The sequence below is a fragment of the Pleurodeles waltl genome, chromosome 5 (genome assembly GCF_031143425.1).
Source record: "Pleurodeles waltl isolate 20211129_DDA chromosome 5, aPleWal1.hap1.20221129, whole genome shotgun sequence".
Taxonomy (NCBI): Eukaryota; Metazoa; Chordata; class Amphibia; order Caudata; family Salamandridae; genus Pleurodeles; species Pleurodeles waltl.
In genome coordinates, this window is record NC_090444.1 from 795239608 (window position 1) to 795264399 (window position 24792).

Consider the following 24792-nt stretch of genomic DNA (forward strand, 5'->3'; position numbering starts at 1 on the left):
TTTTAATGGTTGATACTACCTTCTCCAAGCTAGGGTTACAATGGCACAACAGTTTTTCTTACACTTTAATGCAAGTGGTGCGCATTACTACCTAATCACGGATCATTACATCCATGTATCTGAATGAACATGTTGTTGCTAACATCCCCAAGGTTGCGACATACGACTCAATTGACTCTCCTGGAGCTTGATAATGGTAATAGAAATTATATCTTTCCATAATGACCATCATAGTTGTATCAATGTAGTTTTTCATTCTTGCCTTGGCTTCAGTGAACACATCCCATTCCTGATCTTCCTCCTCCTCTTTCTCATTAGGGGCTATGTGATCAAACAACCTTCTTCCTTCTACCCCAGACAGTAATACATCATGACTTGTTTTATGGCTGGATTATACTTGGTTCCATCAATAGCCTCCAAGTGTTTTTCATTTGATCCATTGTGTCCAGTTTTCTGCAGGTGGTCCTGGTACATCTAAAAATGTGCTCGGCATTGCCACTGCATTCATTATGCTAGCCATGATCTTGTTAATTGCTGGGATATACTTATAAGTTATACGTAATGATCTATGAAATTGTTTAACTTCACAGATTCATATTGTACAATGCCTTTTTTTAACTTTAAATATCTTTTTTTAGGATCTAGCTCTCTCCTGTGTCGATTTAAGGTATAACACGTTAGTTAACTCAGGGCATGTAAAGGGTTAATCACTCACAGTTCAGCTCACAAAGTCCTCTCAGAAGGCAGTGAAATCAGGGTCAAGAGGTCATAACTTGCTGGCAGGATTTCAGACGCCTGAGTGGATACGTAACTGGAGGTGCTGGAATTGAGTTGACACACCTCAGACTCTTCACATCGCCTTTCGCTCAAAGAATGCATTCGGTAAGCCAGTCCAGAGCGGTCGATACAGCCTTGCCCCTCGTCATATGGATTTATCGCTTATAATCCCATCCTCATCACCAAATTTCTCTTGTGTAATGACACAGAGACGGAGGATGAGGAAAACATCTGTTTTATTCTGGTTCTCCCCTCGAGTGCTTCTCAACCGTCCCTCAACCGTTTTCCTTCCTTCCAACATTCTAAAGCCTCGCACAGCGTAGCCCACACGCACAGACACACAAGGGTAAACAGAAGGAAGGGGAAACACATGACACACTGGGCTAAACAATAATATTATCTTTCTGCACGTTGAAGGATACTACAGTGTCCAGAATGAAAGTTTCCCCAGCATTATAAAAGTTCACAATGAAAAGTTGCATGTAGCAGACCAAATGACTCATAAAATCTAGATATCAAAGTAATTGATTGGTACACGAATGATCACACAGGGCCTGATTATGACCCTGGCGGACGGCGGAGGCCGTCCGCCAAGGTACCGCCGCTGAATGACCGCACCGCGGTCAAAAGACCGCGGCGGCCATTTAGACATTTCCTCTGGGCCGGCGGGCGCTCTCCAAAAGAGCGCCCGCCGGCCCAGAGGAAATGCCCCTGCAACGAGGACGCCGGCTCAGAATTGAGCCGGCGGAGTTGCAGGGGTGCGACGGGTGCAGTTGCACCCGTCGCGTATTTCAGTGTCTGCTTAGCAGACACTGAAATACTTTGCGGGGCCCTCTTACGGCATGGGCACGGCAGGGGCCCCCAGGGGCCCCGCGGCACCCCCTACCGCCATCCTGTTCCTGGCGGGCGAACCGCCAGGAACAGGATGGCGGTAGGGGGTGTCAGAATCCCCCATGGCGGCGCAGCAAGCTGCACCGCCATGGGGGATTCTAAGGGCAGCGGTAAACCGGCGGGAGACCGCCGGTTTGCCTCTTCTGACCGCGGCCGAGCCGCCGCGGTCAGAATGCCCTGCGGGGCACCGCCGGCCTGTCGGCGGTGCTCCCGCCGACCCTGGCCCCGGCGGTCTTGTACCGCCGGGGTCAGAATCACCCCCACAGACTTTAGAATTGTGGTAACAAAACCGTAGGTGACCCCTAACTCTACCTGCTTCTGACCTATTTGCAGGGACAGAAAAACTCAGAAACTCATCCCAGGTGACTGTGTCTAATAACAGAGTTTCTTGTAGGATAATGAAATCAAACATACATCTGGGCAAGCTACCCTTGATCCACCATTTTGTCTTTGAAGCCCGCAATGTTTCAACTAATCAACTTCAGAGGAAGTCTGATACTATCCGTAGACGAGTTAACAGAAGCAGAAATTGTAGATGCTTTGATGGCAGGCTGGACTCCTAGAATCATCAGAGAGTGTTTGTAGTAGCACTCCTTGGTGGAGGGTTTTTACTTGGATGTTAAAGTGCCCATCTGGGCAGAAAGCTCTCATCAGGTTTCTGAAGGGCCTTGATGTCAGTCCTTTTCATTAAGGTCTGTTAGCGGTTCATAGCAATTATTGTAAGAAATACTAGACCCTCTCCCCCTTGATCAGTAAAAGCAGATAGGTAGGCATGGTTGGTGGTGACCTGTGTCGGTATTAAGGGGCACATTTACAAGAAAGTAGTGCATCATATATGATGCACTACTTTTCTTGCATCCCTTTGCGCCCTGTAATGACACCATGTGTGTGCGGTATTTACAAGACGGCGCACCATGGCACATGTTAGGCCAATAGCGTAAAACATTTTGATGTTATAGTGCTCTTTGATGGATTAGCGCCAAAAATTATGGCGCTAAATCACAAAAGTTAAGGGAGGCCCTTTGAATAAAATGGGAGGGTCAATTTAATACCTGCCTTACGCAGGCATTAAAAATGATGCTATAAATGGTGCTGTGAAATCTTTTAGATTTCACAGTGGCATTTTTTGGGCCTCCCCGCAGGGGGCACCCCCTTCATACATTATGCCTGGTGCATGCATTGCACCACTTTGTAAATATGGAGTGTTGAAAATTCCTCCTTTACGCCACATTAGGGCAAAATAATAATGCTAATGTGGCACAAGGAGGTGCAAGGGTCTTGTAAATATGCCCCTAAATGTTTGTAATAAAAGGCCAAGGGGCATAAGGGCAATGTTCTTCACCTCCGCAGCCATGGACGAATGTGGAGAAAGCAATGATCTAGCTAAGCTGGAATATCTGTAATTAATAATAACACCCGTCACAATGGAATGACCCTGTTCAAGCCCCTGTCCAGTGAACTCTTCACACAAGTAGGATATTTTCATAATCCCAGATGTTAAAATCAGTGTGCCTCGTAAGTGAATGATAGACCTTATATTTTAACTGTGAGGTCTATTTCTCCATCGTATTAGCTAGCTTTGGGATGTTAGTCAAAACAGCAGCAACAGACCGCTTCTAGGGGGCACACTCACATGAGAAATAGATAGATAAACAGGAGTGTGGAAACCAGAGGTACCCGCAGAGAGATGATTAGGTTGTACTAGCATATATGATGTCAGACCAGAAATATGGGCTAAGAAGAGATTTTATAATAGTGTAGGAGGGGCTGACTGAGTGGCATTGGGTGATAAAGCAATAAGTTGGAAAGAGATGATGGACAAAGCAATGAGTTGGGAAGAGATGATGGGCACCAGGGTTGGCCTGATTACAGGGATCTTAGCTGCTAGTGGCAAATGTTCAAATGAGTTAAAAGTGAATGGGGTTTGGTTGAATTTGGAAAGGTTGCGGGATTTCTGATTCCAGGGTCATAATTTTCTCAACTAAGGGGGTACTGCACTCATTAAATGCAGCTTTGATTTTGTCAAATGAAGGATCACGCATTTGGTTATTTTGGTTTCCTAGGTTACCTGGGGCTGTCCTTGCCATGTCAGATGAAGGAGCGTTGCTACTGAAGGAGGGAGCCTCTGAATGGGAAGGCACACACTTTCACTATGTTTTGGAGTTGGCAGCAAGGCTGCTAGTGTCAACTTTTTTGGCCCAGAAAAATCCTGAGCATGGGTCGCACCCCTACCATTAGAGTCACACTCAGCCAGGCTACCCTCCAACCTGGACTGATCAATAGAACAAATATCAGCTGATGTAGGAGGAAGGAGATCTCTCATATCCAAAGAAAGGCATCATTCAGCCACATCAGTTTCTTTGCTGATGATTCCACCTGCATGAGCCAGCAATTTATCAAGAGTGGAGCCATGTGAATCCATAGCTGCCTTTGAGTTAGCGACTTTCCAATTCCCCATGTCACTCCCTAGAGCCAGCCATACCCCAAGGACAGAAAGCAGTAAGGTATGCAAGACAAAAATAAATCAAGGAGCTCAACCCTGAAAATCAATCAGGCAAAATATAAGAGCACCACAGAAATCCAAAGGTAATTTGTTCAAGGGATATCCTATAAGGCCATGCCTGTACTCCAACAATATAAAACTGAAGGCAAAAAAGTAAACTCTTAAATATCTTAAAGGAGGGAGCAAGTTGTGAATCCTGAGACAAAGAGGGATGGGCCAGCCCAGCCTTGAATCGTCTTGGACGGGCACAGACAGACCTGCTCTTGGCCTGTTCCAGAGGTGTCCCAACCCATGGTCAAGGGATGCTGGTTTTATGCATCTTCTCAGCTCAGGTAAGTTGGCTCTGCCTCTTGGGGGCAAAGGGTCCTTGGGCTTAGAGTCTAGCCCCCTACATACTCTACATGACGGTCCCACGCTGTGGTCAAGGGCTGCTAGATTTAAACATCCACCCGGGACAGGCAAGCAGACTCCGCCTACTGGTGGCAAAAGATCCTGGGGCTTAGAATCCTGCCCCGAACACATCCTGGATGCTCGTCCCATGCAGCAATCGAGGACAACTGAATTTATGCTTCCATTCTGTGCAAGCAAGCTGGCTCAGCCTTCTGGTGGCAAAGAATTCTGGAGCTTAGAGTCCTGTGCCCAACACACTTTGCATTCAAAAAAGTAATTAAGGGTACTATAGAATAAGCAATGAGTTAAAATGTGGATTAAATGAAGAAAGTTGTGCATGTGGCATGGTCTGTGTGTGTGTATGGTGGGCACAGTCCATTTGGACTAATGAGAAGAACAGTACCTTTCACCAAGGGTAATTTGGGACAGATGCAGAAATCTAGCAGAGTGGAATGGTCTCCTGAAGAAGGGAAGAGAAAAAGTTGCACATGTGCAGCAAATATACACATTCTAGTATGATTGTAACATTGAAGGTAAGTTAGTACTTTTGAAAGTGTGATGACTTAGTTAAAGTCAAGGGAGGTGTGATGAAGCAGAAAGGAGAGAACACGTTTTCATCACCTATGACAATCATAAAATGATTGTGTAATTCAGCATTGTTAAGTTATGCAAAAGTCTGGCATTTCGGATGATTGGTGAAGTGCAGGGAGAGTGGTAGAGAAGTACAAGTTGTTAATGGAGTACCTGGAAATCCAAATTGGATGGAGAAAGAAAGATTAGATAAGGAAAGTGTGGATTTTAGTGATGGCTGGGCCTAGTGCAGAGACAGGAACAGATCAAAATAGGGAAAATGGAGCCCTTGCATGGATACTTTTATTGATCTCCTATGGATCTGTTCCTGTCACTGGCGTTAAGCTCAGCCACACAAGTGAGGCAGCGGTTTTATCAGCACAGGTGGGGCAATGCTGAGTGGTAGGAATTTTGTGGATTCCTGCTGATTCCAGAAGTTTCCATCAGAGAAATGTAGGGAAAATGTGTGACTTCAAGCAACGTTGGAGGTTTACAGGGCATTGTGGGGAAAAAAAAACGAAAGGGACCCATGCAAGACACACCGTCCTGGATTCCTCTAGGTGTCTGCTTTTTAAAAACATACAGGTTGACTAGGTTTCCCTAGGTGATGGCTAAGCTAGGGTTCAAAACCTAGAGCTACCCACATAGGAAAAAGAGGATCAGTTTTTGGTGAAACAATGCACAGCGATAATGGTGAATTTAGGGCTGTTTCCTGTAATGGGCACTAAAGTCTACTCGCACCAGTAAGGTACCATTTTTATCCGGTGACTTGGGGGAGTGCCAGGTAGAAGAAAGTTTGTGACTCCCCACAGATTCCAGAACTTTCCATCAGAGAACTGTTAAGAAAACAGTATTTTTCTGATCAATGTTTGAGGTTTGCAGGGGATTCTGGGTAAAAAAAATGTGGTGAGAGCCATGCAAGTCAGCCCACTCTGGATCCCCTGAGATGTATAGTTTTGAAAAACGCACAGGCTGGCTAGGTTTCACTAGGTACTGGCTGAGCTAGGGTCCACAACCTTGAGCTATCCACATTGGAAAAAGAGGGTCAGTTTTCGGTGGAAAAATATGCTGCGTCCATATTGTGTTTTGGTTCAGTTCCTCTTTGGGGGCACTAGGTCTACTCACAGTGAGGACCCATTTTTATTGGGAGATGTGGGGGAGTGTCGGGTGGAAGGAAGTTTGTGGTTAATCCAGAACTTTCCATCACAGTAATTTGAGGAAACAGTGTTTTATAAGTAAATATTTGAGGTTTGCAGGGGATTCTGGGTATAGAAACGAGGTGAGAGCCATGCAAGTCATCTCTCCCTGGATACTAAGAAGGTGTCTAGTTTTAAAAAATGTATAGGTTGTCTAGGTTCCCTTAGGGGCTGGCTGAGCTAGGGTCCATAACCTAGAGCTACCCCCAGAGGGAAAAAAAGGACAGTTTTCAGTAGAAATATGTGCTGCTTCCATGTTGTGTTTTTGTTCATTTCCTGTTGCGGGCACTAGGTCTACCTACACAATTGAAGTACCATTTTTATCAGGAGACTTGGGGGAATACCGGGTGGTAGGACATTTGTGGCTTTCTGCAGATTCCAGAACTTTCCATTAAAGAAGTGTGAGGAAAAGAGATTTTTTAGTCAATGTTTGAGGTTTGCTGAGGATTCTGGGTAAAAAATGTGGTGAGAGTCACGCTTCAGCCCACCCTGGATACCCCTAGGTGTGCAGTTTTCAAAATGTACAGGTTGGCTTGTTTGCCTAGGTGCCGGTTGAGTTAGGGTCTAAAATCTAGAGCTACCCACATTGGAAAAAGAGAGTCAGTTTTCGGTAGAAAAATGCGATGTGTCCATGTTGTGTTTTGGACCGTTTCTTTTTGGGGATGTTCAGCCTACCCACACAAGTGAGGCACCATCTTTATTGGGAGTCTTGTGGCAGCATAGAATAGTAGAACATTTGTTATTACCAATTGGAATTTGCTGCATTTGTGCCTTTCAAATGTAAGCCTGTGTATAAGAAAGATGACATTCTGAAAAGCTGTCAGCACGCCACGGACCATCTCCAGCTGGAGGACCCCCTGCAAGCAGGTAAGTCGGGTTCTTTGACCAGAGAGGGGGGTGGGAGGTGTTGTGTGTATGTGGGGGTGGGTGTATGTTTTGGTATGCGTGCATGCGGGTGTGAGTAGCATAGGATGCATGTGTGAATGAGTGATTGTGAGTGTTGTGTGTTGTGAATGCATGTGTGTGGGTATGTATGTGTGCTTGCGTGGGTGGTGGTGGGTATGCCTGTGTGCATGTGTGTATATGGTTGCGCGTGTGGGTGTGTATATGTGCGAGGGGGCAGGAGAGGGAGGGGGAGGGTAGGGGAGGACTCTGGGGAGTGGAAGTGTGGCGGGCGAGACCCCTATCAGTGCCAGGGAAGGGATTCCGTGGCACTTATAGTGCCTACCGCCATGGTTTTCGTGGCTGTAAGATTGGCACGAAAACCATGGCAATAGGCCGGGTCGTAATCCCGAGGGTGGGGTTGTGACGCCCGCCGGGCTGGAGACTAAAGTCTCCAGCCCAGCGGCCATTACCACCCTGGCGGTTGGTGTGTTAAAGTGGCAGTCTTGAATAGCGGTAACCGCCGTGGTCAAAATCCCATTTTTTTTACCGCCGGCCTGTTGGCGGTATTACTGCCACTTTAACACCGACCGCCATGGTTGTTATGAGGGCCCATATTTTGTACAAAAAATTGATAGAACATTCTATACTAAAAAAAGGAAATGCAACAATATGTCAGCATCACCGACAGTCTCACAATCTGCAACACAGTAGAAAATGTAAGGCAGAACCTGAAAGAAACTGAAATCAAAGGGAAAGTTTAGTGAGTTGAAATGTTGCCACTAGAATAAAGTAGTTATCTGCAGGTCACAATATCAAATCACAAAGACTCAGCCTGCCATCTCTTCGAAAGGTCAGTAAACTGAGTACTAAGAGTGGTTATAGTCATATTGCTATTTACAGCCCTCAGGAACTTCAGAAGTGTAGGATAGAACACTATGCAAAACACAAGCTACTATTACAACAGTAGCACTATCAGCCTTAAAACATTTTACAAAGCATCAATCCCTTACAAGAATTGTATTGTATTGTATTGTATTGTGTTATATTGAAGCATTTACTCATAGGTAATATATTACATTGTGTAGGGTGGGGGGTTGGAAAGAATTTTCTGTTGGTTTGATACTGTGTGGGAAGTGTTTCCATGTAGTGCATGATGACCACTGAGGTGTGGTTCGTGTTATGAAACATAGTGTGAAGCAATGTGGTAGATGATGAAATGTGAGAGACAAGCTGTGCAGTTGTTTTATTTTTAGTATGCTGGCATCTTTGAACAGCTCTGAAGTTCCCTTTATGGCATTTCTTATGGTATAGTCTGCTTAGTTGATTGGTTTGTCTGGTATGAGATTGTGTTAATAGCTATGGTTCTGAGCTGACATGGTTGGATGGAGAAAGCAGTGGAGAGATCTGTTGCGATGGGCATTTTCATTACCATCCTATATCGAAGTGTGAGAAAAGGCCTCTTTTGTCATGGTTAGCTCCCACTTTTTGCCTGGTATTTGATGAAGTCTCAAAGTTGTTAGTGCCCAGGGCTCCTACTAACCAGGTTCACTTGGCCAGATCGCTTTCCCTAAAATGGTTGTGATGCACTGGTCCAATTGGCAACACCTTTAGCTGCCACTATAAGTCCCTAGTAAATAGTACTTAGGTATCCAGGGCATGGGGTACCTAGGGGAGGCCCCTGAGGACAGCAGCACAGATTCTGCCACCCTATAGTGCCATGCATCCAGAAGCACCCAGCCCTGTCATTGCAGGCTGAGTGTTCTGATGCAATCCTAAAAGACAAATTCGACATGGCACATAGCTATAGCTTCCTTGCCCTGTCCACTACACACTGCATACACTATAGGTAAGTCATCCCTCTGGCAGAGCTTCCAGCCCTAAGGCAGGGTGCACTATATTATATATGTGGGCATTTGCTGGACGAGTCAGTATGAGTTTCACAGCTACATGATGGCTATTCTGAACCCTGGTCTGTTTGTATCAAACAACTCAGAATGATAAATCCAAACTGGTACCAGTATTGGATTTATTACCAAATGTACCCAGGGGTCACCTTGGTGGTGCCCGCTGGAAAAGCTATCTATCCTGACATGGTTGATGGTCAGTCACAACCAGCCTGCCACCACCAGACAAAATTCTAGAACCCTGCAGTAAGAGATCCTGCTCTCTGGGTCTCAGAACAAAGCCCTTCTTGGGTGGAGGTGCAAACACCCCCTCCCTCAGAAATTTGCACAGCCCTCCTAATCAATCAATCAGTGTATTTGTAGAGTGCACTACCACCCGTGAGGGTCTCAAGGCGCTGGGGGGGGGTGCTGCTACTGCTCAAATAGCCAGGTTTTGAGCCACTTCCTGAAAGTCAGCAGGTCTTCGGTCTGTCATAGGGATGAGGGAAGGGTGTTCCAGGTCTTGGCGGCGAGGTGGGAGAAGGATCTGACTCCGGTATTCGCTCTTCAGATGTGGGGGACAGTGGCGAGGTCGGCTGAGCGGAGTTGGCGGGACGGGGTGTAGAAGGTGAGTCGTCTGTTGAGGTAGGCTGGGCCTGTGTTGTGGAGCGCCTTGTGTGCGTGTGTGAGGTGCTTGAAGGTTATCCTTTTGTTGACGGGGAGCCTGTGTAGGTCTCTCAGAAGGGGAGTGATGTGGCTGTGGCAGTGGGCATCGAGGATCAGGCGTGCAGAGGTGTTTTGTATGCGTTGCAGTCGTTTGAGGAGTTTGGCCGGGGCTCCTGCGTAAAGGGCATTTCCGAAGTCAAGTTTGCTGCTGATGAGGGTTTGGGTGACTGTTGTTCTTGTATCTGTGGGGATCCATCTGTAGATCTTGCGGAGCATGCAGAGGGTGTTGAAGCAGGATGAGGAGACGGCGCTGACTTGCTTGGTCATAGAGAGTGTTGAGTCAAGGATGACGTCCAGGTTGCGTGCGTGGTTGGTGGGTGTTGGGGATGCTCCCAGAGGGGTCGGCCACCAGGACTCGTCCCAGGCTGAGGGGTTGGCGCAGAGCATGAGGACCTCCGTCTTATCTGAGTTCAACTTCAGTTTGCTGTTCCTCATCCATTCGGCGACGGCCTTCAATCCTTGGTGGAGGTTGTATTTGCCGGTGAGGGGTTCCTTGGTGAGGATCAGTTGGGGTTGTGTAGCTGGACGACACAGGCGAGCGGGGCAATGTAGATGTTGAATAGTGTAGGGCTGAGGGACGAACCTTGGGGAACACCGCAGATGATCTTGGAGGCTTCGGAGCGGAAAGAGGGGAGGCGGACGCTCTGGGTTCTACCGGAGAAGAAGGAGGTGGTCCACTCCAGAGCTTTGTCCCGGATCCCTGCGTTGTGGAGGCATGTGCGTAGGATGCAGTGGAAGACGGTGTCGAAGGCAGCCGAGAGGTCCAGAAGGATGAGGGCTGTGGTTTCGCCATTGTCAAGCAGGGCTCCTAGCGAGCTTCAAAGGGCTTACTGCCCTTGAAACTCAACCCCCAAGTCTGCTGTTAGTAGCAGATAGCAGCCCATTGCAAACTGCTACTTTTGGTGGGAGTAACAGCGGGAAACCACACCAAGGAAAGGAGGAATGGTTATCCACAGCTTGCTCCACTCCTAAAATGTTGCTTTCGAGGTAATCTCTCCATTTAATTTTTCTCCATCTTGCAAGGAAGGCAAATCACCAATCAGGTGTAGGGAAGTGCCCTCTTCCCACAGGAAGTGGTCACTTAGTGGGTGTAGCCACCCTAAGGTAGATCACCCATTGGTCACTACCAGCTATGCGCCTAAATACCCACTAAGTACAATATTTAGTTGGAATCCCTAGACCAAGAAATTAGATTGCAAGGACAAAAGAAGACCAGCAACAAAGAAGACCTGAACTGAAGAGAACTGAAGTCCTGCTGCACAAAGAAAAGGTGCCAAACCCTGCCTTCTGCACCCAGGACTCGACAATCACCACTGAGGGGTTGCTTCAACACTTGATGGACTCTACAAACCACTAGAGAACCACCACTTTTTGAAAATCGCCCAAGATCTCCCTCCCGAGTTTGTACACCCCCTAATTGTATTATGTTTGATGATGAATTGAAAAGATTGGATTATGATCCGTTGAAATTGTGTTGCCATTTTCCTTTGGCGTTGTTCATTGTAGCAGGTGATTTCAATTTTAAAATATTGTTTTTAATGTTTAATGCCCCTATCTCACTTACCTTTATTCTCTATTCAGTTACACATAAGTAAACCATAAAAGTACAAACAATAAATACATCAGATAAAATATAATAAAATAATAGAAAATCACCTACCTTACAGTTCATAATTTAGATTTTCCAAATGCATTAGACATTTATTTTCTTGCAGAGCATATAATATAGCCATAGAACCCGCCGTAAAATTGATCTTTACAAATATTGGTTTTAAAAATTGTCTCCTTATAGTCAAATAAAATGTACAGAATAAAAATGGATGAGGTATTTATTGTACAGGCTTACCGTCACAGGGGTACCGGCACCTTCTTTTTTTCCAGTGTCTTATCCTTGGAAATGCCTGATTATAGCTGGACGAAAACGTATTAGGATATGTCTGTCATATATATTTGTTCCATTAGAAAGATATGATTGTAATTCCTCTAGCTGGTGCGCTCTTAAATAATCTATGACTGATTTTTTGTGTATATCTGCGGATGATCTCTCACATTCTCTAAAGTCAGAGAGTAGTACCATTAGTTCATTTGTTGAACAGTGGGCTACAGACTCAGGTATTTGGATTAGATCAGGTAATCCGAATTTATAAAATACATTTTAATATTGCTTAAGCAAGGGATTTGAAAGAATAATTGAGGGCAAGGCCATCTTTTCAAATAGCCCTAGTGAGCAAAGTCTCCATGGAGGTCCAAACAGCATGCCAGAGGAGAGCAGACTTAATATACAAAGGGGCTCATTTATACTATGTTTGCACCGAATTAGCATAATTTATTTTTACTCTAATTCAGTGCAAAACTAACTCTATATTTATACTTTGGCACTAGACCTGTCTAGCACCAAATTTATGGAGTTAAAGTTATTTTTTGGATGTGGAAACCTACCTTGTCTTAATGAAATGCAAGGTAGGCGTTACCGTACAAAAAATGACCCTATGGCCTTACACCATATTTATACTCCCAGGCAAAAATGGTGCACAGGAGGGAGGAGGGGTTAAAAAATGGTGCAAAGCTTGCCTTGCCCATTTTTTTAACGCCTGGGTCAGGGGAAGGGTTAGGGGACCTGTGGGCCTATTTCCATGGTGGAACACTATGGAATAAGCCCACAAGTGCCCTCCCCAGGCTCCAGGGACACCCCACCCATACCAGAGGGACAGCGGAGGATGGGGACCCCATCTCAGGTAAGTACAGGTAAGTATTTTATTTTATTTTTTAAAGTGCCAAGGCGTGCCCTGGTCCCCAGTGCTGGCCATTGGGGTGGTGGGCATGACTCCAGTCTTTTCTAAGACAGGAGTCATGTGGTATGGAAGGTTTTGCATCAGAAAATGACTCTAACCTAAGGCAGGCTAGAGTCACTTTTTTTTTTGCTCTAAAATGCCTAACGTCATTTTTGGGTGCAAAAACTCCTTCTCCCATACCACCAGCCCCACCCGACTAACGTAATTTTTTTCGTCATTTTTTTTTACCCTAGCCTACCTTTTGCACCGGCTTGCACCATTCCATAAATATGATGCCCAGCTGGTGCAAAGAAATGGTGCATGCCAGTGCTAAACTTTTTTTGGTGCACAACTGTGTATCCCCAACTGCTTATGAATAAGTGTGGTTTGGATTGACTAGGTTGAGGGCAAGGAGTCACCAGAAGAAATAGTTTTCCTGTTTTTAAGTGTAATCATTCTTGCCAAAACCCCATATACCACCGCAATATGTAGCCTCAGCGAGACATTTGCTATTGTAAAAGCCAATCATTTCTTTTATGGGTTGAGTTCTTACTTTATTAGCAAATATTTTGTTTTTACTTGTACCAAGTGTCATAAGGTGTGAAGTTGACACCTAAATATAACAACTATTTGAAATGCAACAGGTCTCGCGTTCGCTCGCGTTAGAGCTATTAGCGTTGTAAATGCCTAACCGGACTTTCCTTGCCACATAAACTGATAATGAAAAGTAAAACAGTTTCACATATGCAAGCCGATGGCTGCCATTAGCTGAAGGAGACACAGAAAAGGAAACAGAAGTTCCCTCATGGTGAAATTTATCTGCAAAGTGCAATTATCCATGTTATCTGCAAAAGTGCAATTATCCATGTTACTGGCAAAAGTGCAATTATCCATGGAACAGGGTCGATGTCATGCAAAGCTCTCAACTTCTTCCCAGCGAGATCGTGCTGTGCAGGAAATTAAAAGATAAAGTAGCCCAGAAACCAGCTGAAAACACAGAGCCTCTTATGTTTTCTGTAGTTTACTGGTGCGCTCGAGGAGGGCTAAACACCGGAAAAGGCATGACGTATGCATGCCTTTCACAAATGGAATCAATTGATTTTAAAAAGGCAAGCCCACAAACTAATGACAGTGACGGGCATGACATGGGCGTGGTTAGAATCTCATAGAGATTACAACATGGTCCAGAGCTCTTGCAAGCACTTGACCCCACAAATGATGGTACATTCATTATTTGAGCCCCCTTAATATGATGATGATAAGTCTTTGTTTTACCCTTTTCACATATCATAGTAAAGCTTTTCTTCCAGGTAATCTCTAAATCCCTGGTTTCCATGCAAGCTGTAAAGGTATTATTAATAGTCTGTATACCTTTGGCCGTTTGTGCCAATGATATCACATTATCTGTATATGGGACTGCCTTGATCCCACAGTGGGAGAGTATGTGAAGAGATCTGGGGGTCTCTGTCCACCCATTAATGTAACAAGAGAAAAGGAAGGAGGCTAGAATGCAACCCTGCCTAATACTCTTAATGTGAAAGGCAGGCATGTGCTCCTCCTTGTTCCGTAATACACCCTTGCAGTCACACTTGCATATATCCTAGCCAGTAGGGTGATTATTTCTTCTGGTGCACATAATATTTTCAGGGTTTGCCACAGCTTGCTATAGTTGACCAGTGTTACAAATTGGGTCTCTAGTTGGCAGAGGTTTGCACAATGTCCAAGTAGGAGCAATACCTTTGGAGGAGCAATTTGCAGTCGGTGGAAACACAGTGTGTCAATATTTCTCCAGCACTCAGGGCAATGCATCGTTGTCAGGCTCTGTAGAAGTGGATGCTATGCGTCATTTGTGGGCCATGCACACCATCATCATCAGGTCGTGCAGTGGTGAAGCCACTGTCATTGCATAGCTGCTGCATTGTTGTTGGGGTTGCAATGCATCAATTTCTCTGCTGCGCTTGGGGCTGTGTTTCGCTTTTTGAGGTTCAAAACTATAGATGAAATGCATCATTTTCTTGAGCCAGCGCATCACATTTTCTGCCACACTCGAAGCCATGCATAGCTTTTTGGTGTTTGCAGCTGCAAAACCCACTTCCGAGACCCATGGCTGGAGGAGGCACCTCAGGCAAGGATAGGACTCACAGATGACAGCAGCAAGCAGTCTTTGATGTCCCTGAGACTGCAAAACAACAGGGGCAACCCAGCAAGCCCATGGAGATCCTCCGGTCAGCAAGATGGGTAATGCTTACAGCACCGCAGTTTTTCTTCCAGTAGAGGTCTTCCCAAATAAAGTAGTGATCTGGTTTCAGGGGGTCAGAGACTTAGTACTTATACCCAAAAGAGCCTTTGATGCGGGGAGAACTTCAAAGGATCTTTCTGAAGTGCACCGGTCCCTCTTTCAGCCCAGCCCCGGCTCCAGACTATCTGTGGGGGTCCCAGGCCACTACCCATTGAAGTGTGAGTCCTTTCCAACCTCCTCCTCAGGAGGACCCATCAGTATGCAGATGAATACAGATGGAGTTGGGTATCCTGTGTTGCGGGTGTCTGAAGGGAATGCACAAATGTAGCTGTCAACAAGACCAGACGTGTATTGGAGACAGGCTGTCAGGCACACAAGGCAGTGAGGGCAGAGAAATGCCCACTTTCTAAAAGATGCATTTCTAAAATACTAATAATAAATCCGAGTTTACAGTAAAGATGATTTATCGTTGCCATTCCAATGACATCAATGATATCAAACATAATGCAGCTACTCTTTCTAATCAGGAATTACAGCTATAAAGTATTTTAAGGAACTCCCAGTGCTGGCCAATGAGAGGAGCAGGCCTCGCAGTAATGAAAAAATGACTTTGAGAGTTTTTCATTACTAGGACATGTAAAATGTAAAAGTACAAGTCTTGCCTTTTACTTGCATGGCATTCTGCCCTCTGGGCAACCTAGGACCTACCTTAGGGGTGACATATGTAGGAAAAGGGGCGTTTAAGGCTTGGCAGGAGATTTTAAATAAGTGTCAGTGAACTGCAAACAAAGGCTCTGCAGTGACAGGCCTGAGACGTGTTTACAGGGCTACTTAAGTGGGTGGCACAATCAGTCCTGCACGCCCACTAGTAGCATTTAATTTACAGGCCCTATTTATATGGTATACCACTTTACAAGGGACTCAAAGTAAATTAAATATGCCAATTGTGGATACACCAATGTTACCATGTTTAAGGGAGAAGCACATGCACTTTAGCAGTGGTTAGCAGTGGTAAAGTGTTCAGAGTCCCAAGGCCGACAAAAAGATATAGCAACAAAACAGGAAGTAAAAGTCAAAAAGTCTGAGGTAAGACCACCTTAAGGATGCCTGTTCTAACAACCAGGTTGAATGCTCTGCTCAGACCATTAAGCAAAGGTAAAACCATCCCTCGTTTACCCATATATATTTTCCTACTAGGAGACTTAAGTTCAGAGATGGTTTTCAGTGCCCAGACCCATTATAAATCTATACTAGTAGTTTTTCATAATAGAATTTTCATCTGCCCCGAAATCTAATCCAACTGGGATGACTCTGCCTATGAGTTTGGCTGATCCCCCAGTATCCAGGAGAGATACAGGTTGATGGCAAGAGGGGTTGCTCTTATTTCTTTTTTAAAACTTGGTACACATATTGTTTGCATCTAAGTAGCTGGGAAAAGAACAGCACCAACCACATATAAAACTATTGCAAAGATAGGGGCCCAAATTTTTATTAACGGCTGCATATGTTCAGAGAGATGCCATCAGGGCCTGCAGCCTTCCCTTTACAACATTTAGTTATTGCCAGCATCACCTCATTTAGAATGAAGGAAACTCTCTTCGTTCAAACCGGTGGAGCCTCATACTCTGAACAGCCTTTATCTTTTAAGGGTTTTCATATCAGTGTGAAATGATTAATCCATTCCTGGGGACACACCACACAATGAACTGTAGGGGCCATAGTATCCCTAAAGAAGGGCCAATTTAAGTTTTAAAAAAAAAGATTATGGGCCCGATTTAGATATTTGTGGAGGGATTACTTTGAAACAACAGTGACGAATATCCTGTACAACAAAATCTAAATCCCATTGGGTATAATGGGATTTTGATTTCCGATGGGATATCCGTCACCGTTGTGACAGAGTAAGCCCCCGCCAATAATGCAGGCCATATGTTTGTAGTTTCAACTACTTGCTTTAAATCAGACTAAGCCTCATCCTGTCGTTGTTTCTTCCTGATCACTAAGGCACGCTTGTATCTAAACATACATTATTGGATTTCTGCACTATCCTTGGGTTTCCTATGTGGAGCTGCCTTAATGTTTCTGCAAGCAGCAGTACATGATTTATCAAACAAACCCTTATGCTTTTGGTTATTACCCCAAACAGGTTTAGGACCTGATTTAGATCTTGGTGATAATGGTCCCACAGTTGATTTTCCTTCAGATTTCCTGTCTGCCTACTAAGTGGTCCACCCGCTCTATTTAGATTTTGAGGGGTACATAGACGAAAGAGTGCCAAAGATCCGCCGTCACCACAATGACTCTAGACCCTCATCAATGCCACCATATGTAAAAGTGGCTGGTGGTGGGACACTAGACACTTTTACCATCAAGCCAATAACAAAGTACCTTCCCGCCTATGCAAATGTGGTGGTTAAACCTCTATAGCTGAGTTGGCAGATTGGGAGGGATAAAAGGACGAAACTCAACTTTTTCTGAGTTTTCACATTTCCTGCCACCATGAACCCAGTCATACAAGTCCTGCTGTTGCTGCTGCACCAAACGGAAATCAACTGTGTTGCTGGAACAGGAGGTATGCCACTGTATTAACTTCATCCTCTGAATTGGTGGGGTACATTAGCGGACTCATGCATGTTTAAAAAATACTTCAAAGCAATAATACAATTATGTGCTATGCATATGTGTGCAATGTTGTAGTTAGAAACATTTTTAAACACACACCTCTAGATGTTTAATAACACCCACTAATCTGGTACTAACTGCCTTTCTGGCAATGGGCACCTGCACAATAAGTCACAGCAATCCCAAATAGAAGTGCCTATACAAGTGTGTGCAATAGTTTTACCTAAACTGCCATGTCACATTCATAAACAGTGTACTCATTAGGGCCTACTGAAATCTATGATAATGGGTCAATTGTACTACAAAATGTGGGTGTACACAGAATGTACAACCAATCTTACCTCTAAACTGCAAACATGTGAGAGATGTATGAAGGTCACATGTCCCCTTGGTTTGTGCAATTTTCGACAAACATTAGATGTCATTTTACTGCAAAGTGTTATGTTTCCCTTGTAATGCATATGTACATGTTATTGACATATTATGTCAAAATACACATGCATGCATTCTCCAGTCACATTATCAGAAACATATGTTTGGTGTAAATGTACAGTAACATGATAAATGCTTGCACCAAAATTAGCATTGCCATCACAAATGTACAACACTAATGTATGCATTCATAAAAAATAACCATACTATACAACCTGTGCTTGTCACTGTCACAAATGAGAGTAAGTGAAAGGGACATACGGTAACAGAAAGAACATCATCAGCAAACAGTTAGTAACAATCCAAGAATAAGGCCAGGACAAAGGTATTCTCAAAATAAAAAAATATTTTATATAAATGAGATGTCTCTCTCATAAGTAATATTCAATATTATTGCAAAAAAAGCACAAGGCCATACCTTAACAGTATAGATTGCATGCCCATAATGTGCCTCCTATATGCACTGCCAGAATAAACTTCCAATGGAAGGGGCATCTATGGGGCAGAGAGCAAGCACTTCAATTATCTTATGGGGTGGTCCTTGGGTTTAGAAGGGGTAGGTTTGGATCTGTGATGGGTGGGTTTGAATTTGGGAGGGATGGGTTGGGAAGTGGAAGGGGTGAGTCTGGATTTGGAAGGGGTTGGTTGGGGTGTGGAAGGGTGGGTTGGTGAGTGAAAGGGGAGGGTTGGGATGTGGAAGGGTTAGGTTGGGGTGGGTGTGGGTGTGGAAAGGATACGTAGATGTGTAGGTGGGGTGGTCCAGGATGAGGAAGGGATCAGGACCAGCACAAATATTAGGTCCTCTTTGGGGAAACAGGTAGGGTGTTCTGGAGGGATTTGGGCTTGGGAGGTAGAGGGAGTGGCAGTGTCTGCTGCGCATGTGTCTGTTGATGGCGTGGGTGGCTGAGTGTATGTGGTGTATATTTTGGTTTATGGTTTTTTACTAGGTGTCTGCTGTGTGAGTGTTTGTGTACAGTATGTGTGTGGATGTGTCTGCTATGGAGGTGCTGTCTGTGGTTGTCATTCCTGTGCATGTGCCGGTGTATGTGTGTGTCATGATGGGTGTGGTGCATGTGGGAGTGGTGGGGGAGATGTGGGTGTTTGTGTTGTGGTGGGTGTGGTGGTCTCAGTGTGTCTGTGTCGTAGTGGGTGTGGTGTCTGTGGGTGTGCTGGTGGTGAGTGTGGATGTGTTTGTTGGGGTTTGGTGTGGTGTCTGTGGGTATGCTTGTAGTTGTGGTGATGGTGGGGTGTGTGGTGTCTATATGTGTGTATGTGAGCGTGTCTGTGTTTCTTACCATGTTTGTATTTATGTGAGGATGTGCTGCTTGTTTGTGTATGCATGGGTGCATGTAAAGATGTGCGTGTGCTCTCGATAGATCTTGGAAGAAGGATTTGGGATGGGGAAGCTGTGAGAGTTGGGGCACACAGTTGGGGTGTGTGGGAGGCTGTGGTCAGTAAGGAGCCCAGACCCTGGAATGAACCCTGTAGGCCAGACATAGCACTGTGAATGCCATCCAGGTGAGGTAGCATCTAGGTCATCTGACCAATAAACTCCAGTATTGCATTCAGTAGTGCAGTCTGGCCTACAGTGATAGACTGCAATAGATCAATAGCCTCCTCCTTGAGCGCAGCCTGGGGGACAGGGGCAGGGGAAGCCTGCAGCAAACGTGATGCCACCCCTTTTAGGGGAGCAGCTATGGCCAACTGGAGGGGAGCAAGAGGGAGGGGGAGATGGAAAAGTGAGAGATGGACGATGATGCATGTGAAACTGTACCATTAGGGTCAGCCACCACTAGGGACCAGTCGACTGTGGAGGCCTCTTTATATGATGTTGATTCGCTCATGGCCGCCACACCAGTCCACACACACTCCATGACACTGGGTCCCTTGGTGTTGGTAGTGTCTTTACCAGGGCCACAGTGCCCAGCTTCTTCCTTGCCGACGTGGCTGCTGCCAGCTTTGCCTTGCCCGGATGATGCTGTAAAGACAGATACAACAGCTTGAGGGTATCTGGGTAATAAAATTTCAACATGAACTTTGCTCACAAATCATTTGCCAAGTCTACATATTAAACTAGCTTCAAGGTACTCAAACTTGGCTTCTAAATCATCAGTATTTAATGCCTGTAGGAGGAATCCCACAAACCAGTTGCTCACTGCCATGAAATTCCCATGCCAGCTCGAATACCATGTATGCCTTTTGTGTCTTATCCACTTTTATTTTTCTGCATGACAGATGGCTTTGACAGCATTAGTAAATACATAGGTCTGGATACATTCCTAAACCACTTCAGTACAGAGAAAAAACTTTTACACATAGCTAATAGAGACATGTCTTGAGCCTGATATTGATTCATCAAGATGGGATACTCCAACATCTATGTGATGGAACCTTCAATTTGCAATTGTCTTTTGAAGTGTCACTTTTACCACTATCATTGCTTTATCATCTGGACATAACTAAGGAAACTTAAATGTAATTTGAGGTACGTGTAACTCTGTCACCAATGTGGACACATTCCTGTCTGTTTCAATCAATATATTCTATCATGAGAATTCACATTGGTTGACACAGACTGGCTTACATGCACATTTGGGAAGGATTGAGGCTTCATTTCAACCTTCTACTGTCTACATGAAATTAACTGAATTTTGCTATTGAAACATTTTTAAAACATATTTAGCATATGGAATTATGCCATTGTACCCATGTTTCCAGTCCTTTTTGTGCAGATGCTATTAATCATATTTTCATTGTACCAACTTACCAATGTAAAGTCTGAAACATGAACTGTCTCATATGTGCTTACTATGCCATGTCAGCAGGAATAGGGCATACATTCCCTACTCACATTTGCGACAGAGCATCACACTAGACCCAATACTCTAATGGAGCATATATGGTACAAATGTCCCTCATAACATAAATAAAATACAGGCACCCCTTTTTTTGGCATACAGGCATGTATCTGCACAAAATAGTACGTGGTTTGTGATGAGAAAACTAGTGACAACCTTTAGCACAAATAATACACCAAACACAGCATCAGACTTCATCTGAAAAACCTACAACTCCAGAAATCCTCGTCTGCATTGGATTTGTGTCAACCGTCGTGTTGATGACAAACAACATTGCTGTAAATAAAAAAGGTTAAACAACAAGATTAGCTGCATACAATAACTCACCCCTTGATTTTTTTTCACAAATCTGTTTATTATTATTTTCAACATATTATAACATTTGACTTTCATCAACTTTAGGAATACTAATTTGTGCAATTACAAATTACTTGAATTCACACATCCGAAGAAGGTAGGCGTCAAATCATTTTATAACTAGACCTCCAGTTAGCGTATTGAGCCATATTTTGCCCGAGCTCACATAGCACAGGATTAACAGACATGTAAAACTCAGAGAGAGGGTTCAGGCTTGAAGCCTGCAAACCAGTAGAAGGACAATAGATAATTCAATATCTCTGCAAACCATTCCTGAGGATCGGTTAGTTCATACATATGTTTTTTTGTTTTTTGCTGGCAGGTACATAGCTTAAACAGATCACAAATAACAGTATGAACATTAACATCCCCTGGAGTACTATTTATACAGTCAAAATATTGCAATTAAAGCGCGCTGCAGTAGGCGCGGGAACCCCCCTGCATCATCCATTATCATCAGTGGAGGACGGGAGTTCATACAGGCCACAGACACATGCAGCCCTGTTAACATCTAGCCCGACTCCAAAATAGAGAACATACCAATCACCCAGACACCAACACCCGCCTCTACACGTTCCCGTGCCAGTAGCAGGTGCACATCCGCCTCAGCAGTTAAACTGGTTCCTCTACATCAGGACCCCGACCCATACTCCGCAGGTATGACAACATCTCTTCCCAGCTATCCGACAACAGATACTTGCGTAGCCCCAGCGCGTCTTCTATTTTCAATGCCACTCCCCCCGCACCTGCCCACACCTCAAATGAATATTTCCAGGCCTGTTCGGCTGGTGGGTCGTCCGACTTCCACCTACGAGTTATCAACCACTTAGCCGTTATCAGGCACAGGGCCGTAAATCGCGCCACAGCTCTATGCCGCTCGCCCCTGGGAAAAAGGCCCAGCACACATGCCTCCCAGGTGAATGGAACCGGATGAGACGTGCACTCCGATAGGCGGCCCACCACTGCCCTCCAGAAGCAGCACAAGGATGGGCAGGACCATGGCATGTGTATCATGTCTGCATCCATATAAGAACAACGGGGGCAAGCTGCATCTTGATGAGCAAAATATCTATTTACTCGGGCTGGAGTGAGGTAGGCCCTGTGAATGATAAAAAATTGGATTAAGCGAAATCTAGAGTTGCGGGGTATATTAAAGTGGCCAGAGAGGGCTGATTTCCACTGCGCATCTGTGACTGAGGTGGTCGCATCCCTGTCCCAGGCCGCACGCAACACATCGCATTCTAGGGCTGTGTGCGTGTGCAGCGCATCGGTAAACCATCTAATCAGGTGCCGCCCCTGCCCCATCACCTGTATGTACTGCATCAGCAAATGCGTGGGAGGTGCTACTGACACATCACCCCACCTGGACCCTAAAGACCTCAACGACGAGTTATATAACAGAAACTGTCCTGCAGGCAGATCCGACTCCTGAACCAGTGCAGGATATGGAATTAGCTTACTATCATCATAGAGGTCACCCAGTGTATATAACTCCGTCGCATGCCATGCGCGCAACTCGGACCCCGACTTAATCTTAGGGCCGCGTGGAGTATCCAACAACGCCAAGGCTGGAGCAAATGGGACCACCCCCCCAGTGAGGCGCAGGGACCTACGATAACAGCTGCATGCCACCTTAAGGAATAATTGTTCCGGCAATGCCACACGTGTGAGTGAGAGAAATAAGTGCAACACCTGCATTAGGGACCAGGGGCCCTCCGTTGGTCGCCATGTCTTTGAGATGAAGACCCGGAAGCCACTTGGACACCCATTGGAGCTGAGAGCCCAGGTAGTAGTGCTCTAAATTAGGAACCGCCAGGCCACCCCTCTCCAGCGGCAAGTACAGTTTTTTCAGCACAACTCTGCAGCGCCCTCCATTCCAAATGAATTCCCTCAACGTAGACTCCAGACTCTTAAAGTAGCTGGGGGGATATAGTGCGGGAGGTTAGAAAAGTAATATAATAGGCACAGTAAGACTATAATTTTTAGAAGCGCCATCCTACCTGCCACTGACAGCGTCTGCCAGAAAGCCATCTGGGACTTGATCAAAGACACCGCTCTCTTAAAGTTTCCATCAACTAGGTCTCCCTCCCTGTGATAAATACGGATGCCTAGGTACCTGAATGCATGAGGCTGCCATGGGACAATACTCCCAACAAGACAAAGCTCTGGGTTCGGAAGCATAGAGCCAAAAGGGAGAGGGCATGATTTGGACCAATTGATCTTGAGGGTAGATAACAAAGCAAGTCGCTGCAACAGTGTCCCAACCTCTGGGGGGATTCACGTAATATCCCTGAAATACAAAAAAAGGTCATCAGCATACAGCGATGCCACGTGGAGGCCGTCCCCCTGGGTAATACCCCAACAAGTTCCCTTATCGCGCAAATCCGCTGCCAGTGGCTCCATGGCAAGGGAAAACAGCAACAGGGAAAGGGGGCAACCTTGCCTCGTACCTCTGCACACATTGACTGACTCTGATACAATGCCCCCCAGCTTAACCCGGACCTGAGGTTTAGTGTATAGCAACTTAACCATCTGAGTGAAGTGGGGTCCAACGCCAAACTGCTGCAAGACCCTGAAAAGATTGGGCCACTCTAGAGAATCAAAGGCCTTCTCCAGGTCAAGGACAAGACATCCCACCCACGGGCAGTCCCGTCTCGCATAGTGCATGACGCGAAACAGCCGCCTGATGTTGTGCGACTTATCCCTCGCCGGCACAAACCCATTTTGATCCGGGTGTAACAGGTCCGGCGTTATAGGCGCAAGACGCATTGCTAGCGCTTTGGCCAGTATTTTATAGTCTGTATTGAGCATCGCTAGGGGCCGGCACGAGCCCAACTCCACTGGGTCCTTACCAGGCTTGGGAAGGGACACCAGCAGCGCCTCTCTCTGAGATGTCGCCAAGCATCCCCTCCGTACAAGTAAATGCCTTGTAAAAGTAAACCGGCAGACCGTCTTGCCCGGCGTTTTGCCAGACGCCAGCTCACGAATACTGGTCTGTATCTCAACGAGATTAAGAGGCTCCTCCAGTGCCCTCACTTGGTCCTCCATCAGACATGGGAGTTTCACACCAGCAAGAAACTCATTACAAGACCGCTCAGTAGAAAGCGCCCTTGAGGCATACAGCGCCCGGTAATGCAGCTTAAACGCAGAGTGTATTTCCCCAGGCGTCTGCAACAGACCACCAGCCTCCAAGCGGACCTCCATAACCATGCCATTATTGCAGTCATGTCTAACCAGCCAGGCTAGAAGCCTGCCCGACTTGTCTGCCGAAGCATGCGCTCTCACTGAGTGTGCAGCATAATTCAGACGACGCAGTCATTCAAGTAGCGACAAACGTTCAGCACGGGCCTTGGACAACAATGCCTCCTCTGCGGGGCTCCTAGCAGCCTCCCTCTCTGGACGCAGCGAGTCTCGCTCTATACGAGTCAGGTCATGCTCAATCGAGCGGCGCAAATTCCACTGAGTCCCCAGACAGTGACCTCGGATGAAGACCTTAAAAGCATCCCTCTCCAGCAAGCCTGTGGAGGCAGTACCATCATTATGCTAAAAAAATTCAGGGATCGCTGTGTCCAGTGATGCCTTAAAAGCGGCATCCTCTAAGAACAGCTGGGGGGGAAAAAATCCCAACCCAGACGCATAATCTGCGGGTTGTGATCTGAGTGCATGCGTCCCAGGTAATCCACACCTACGAC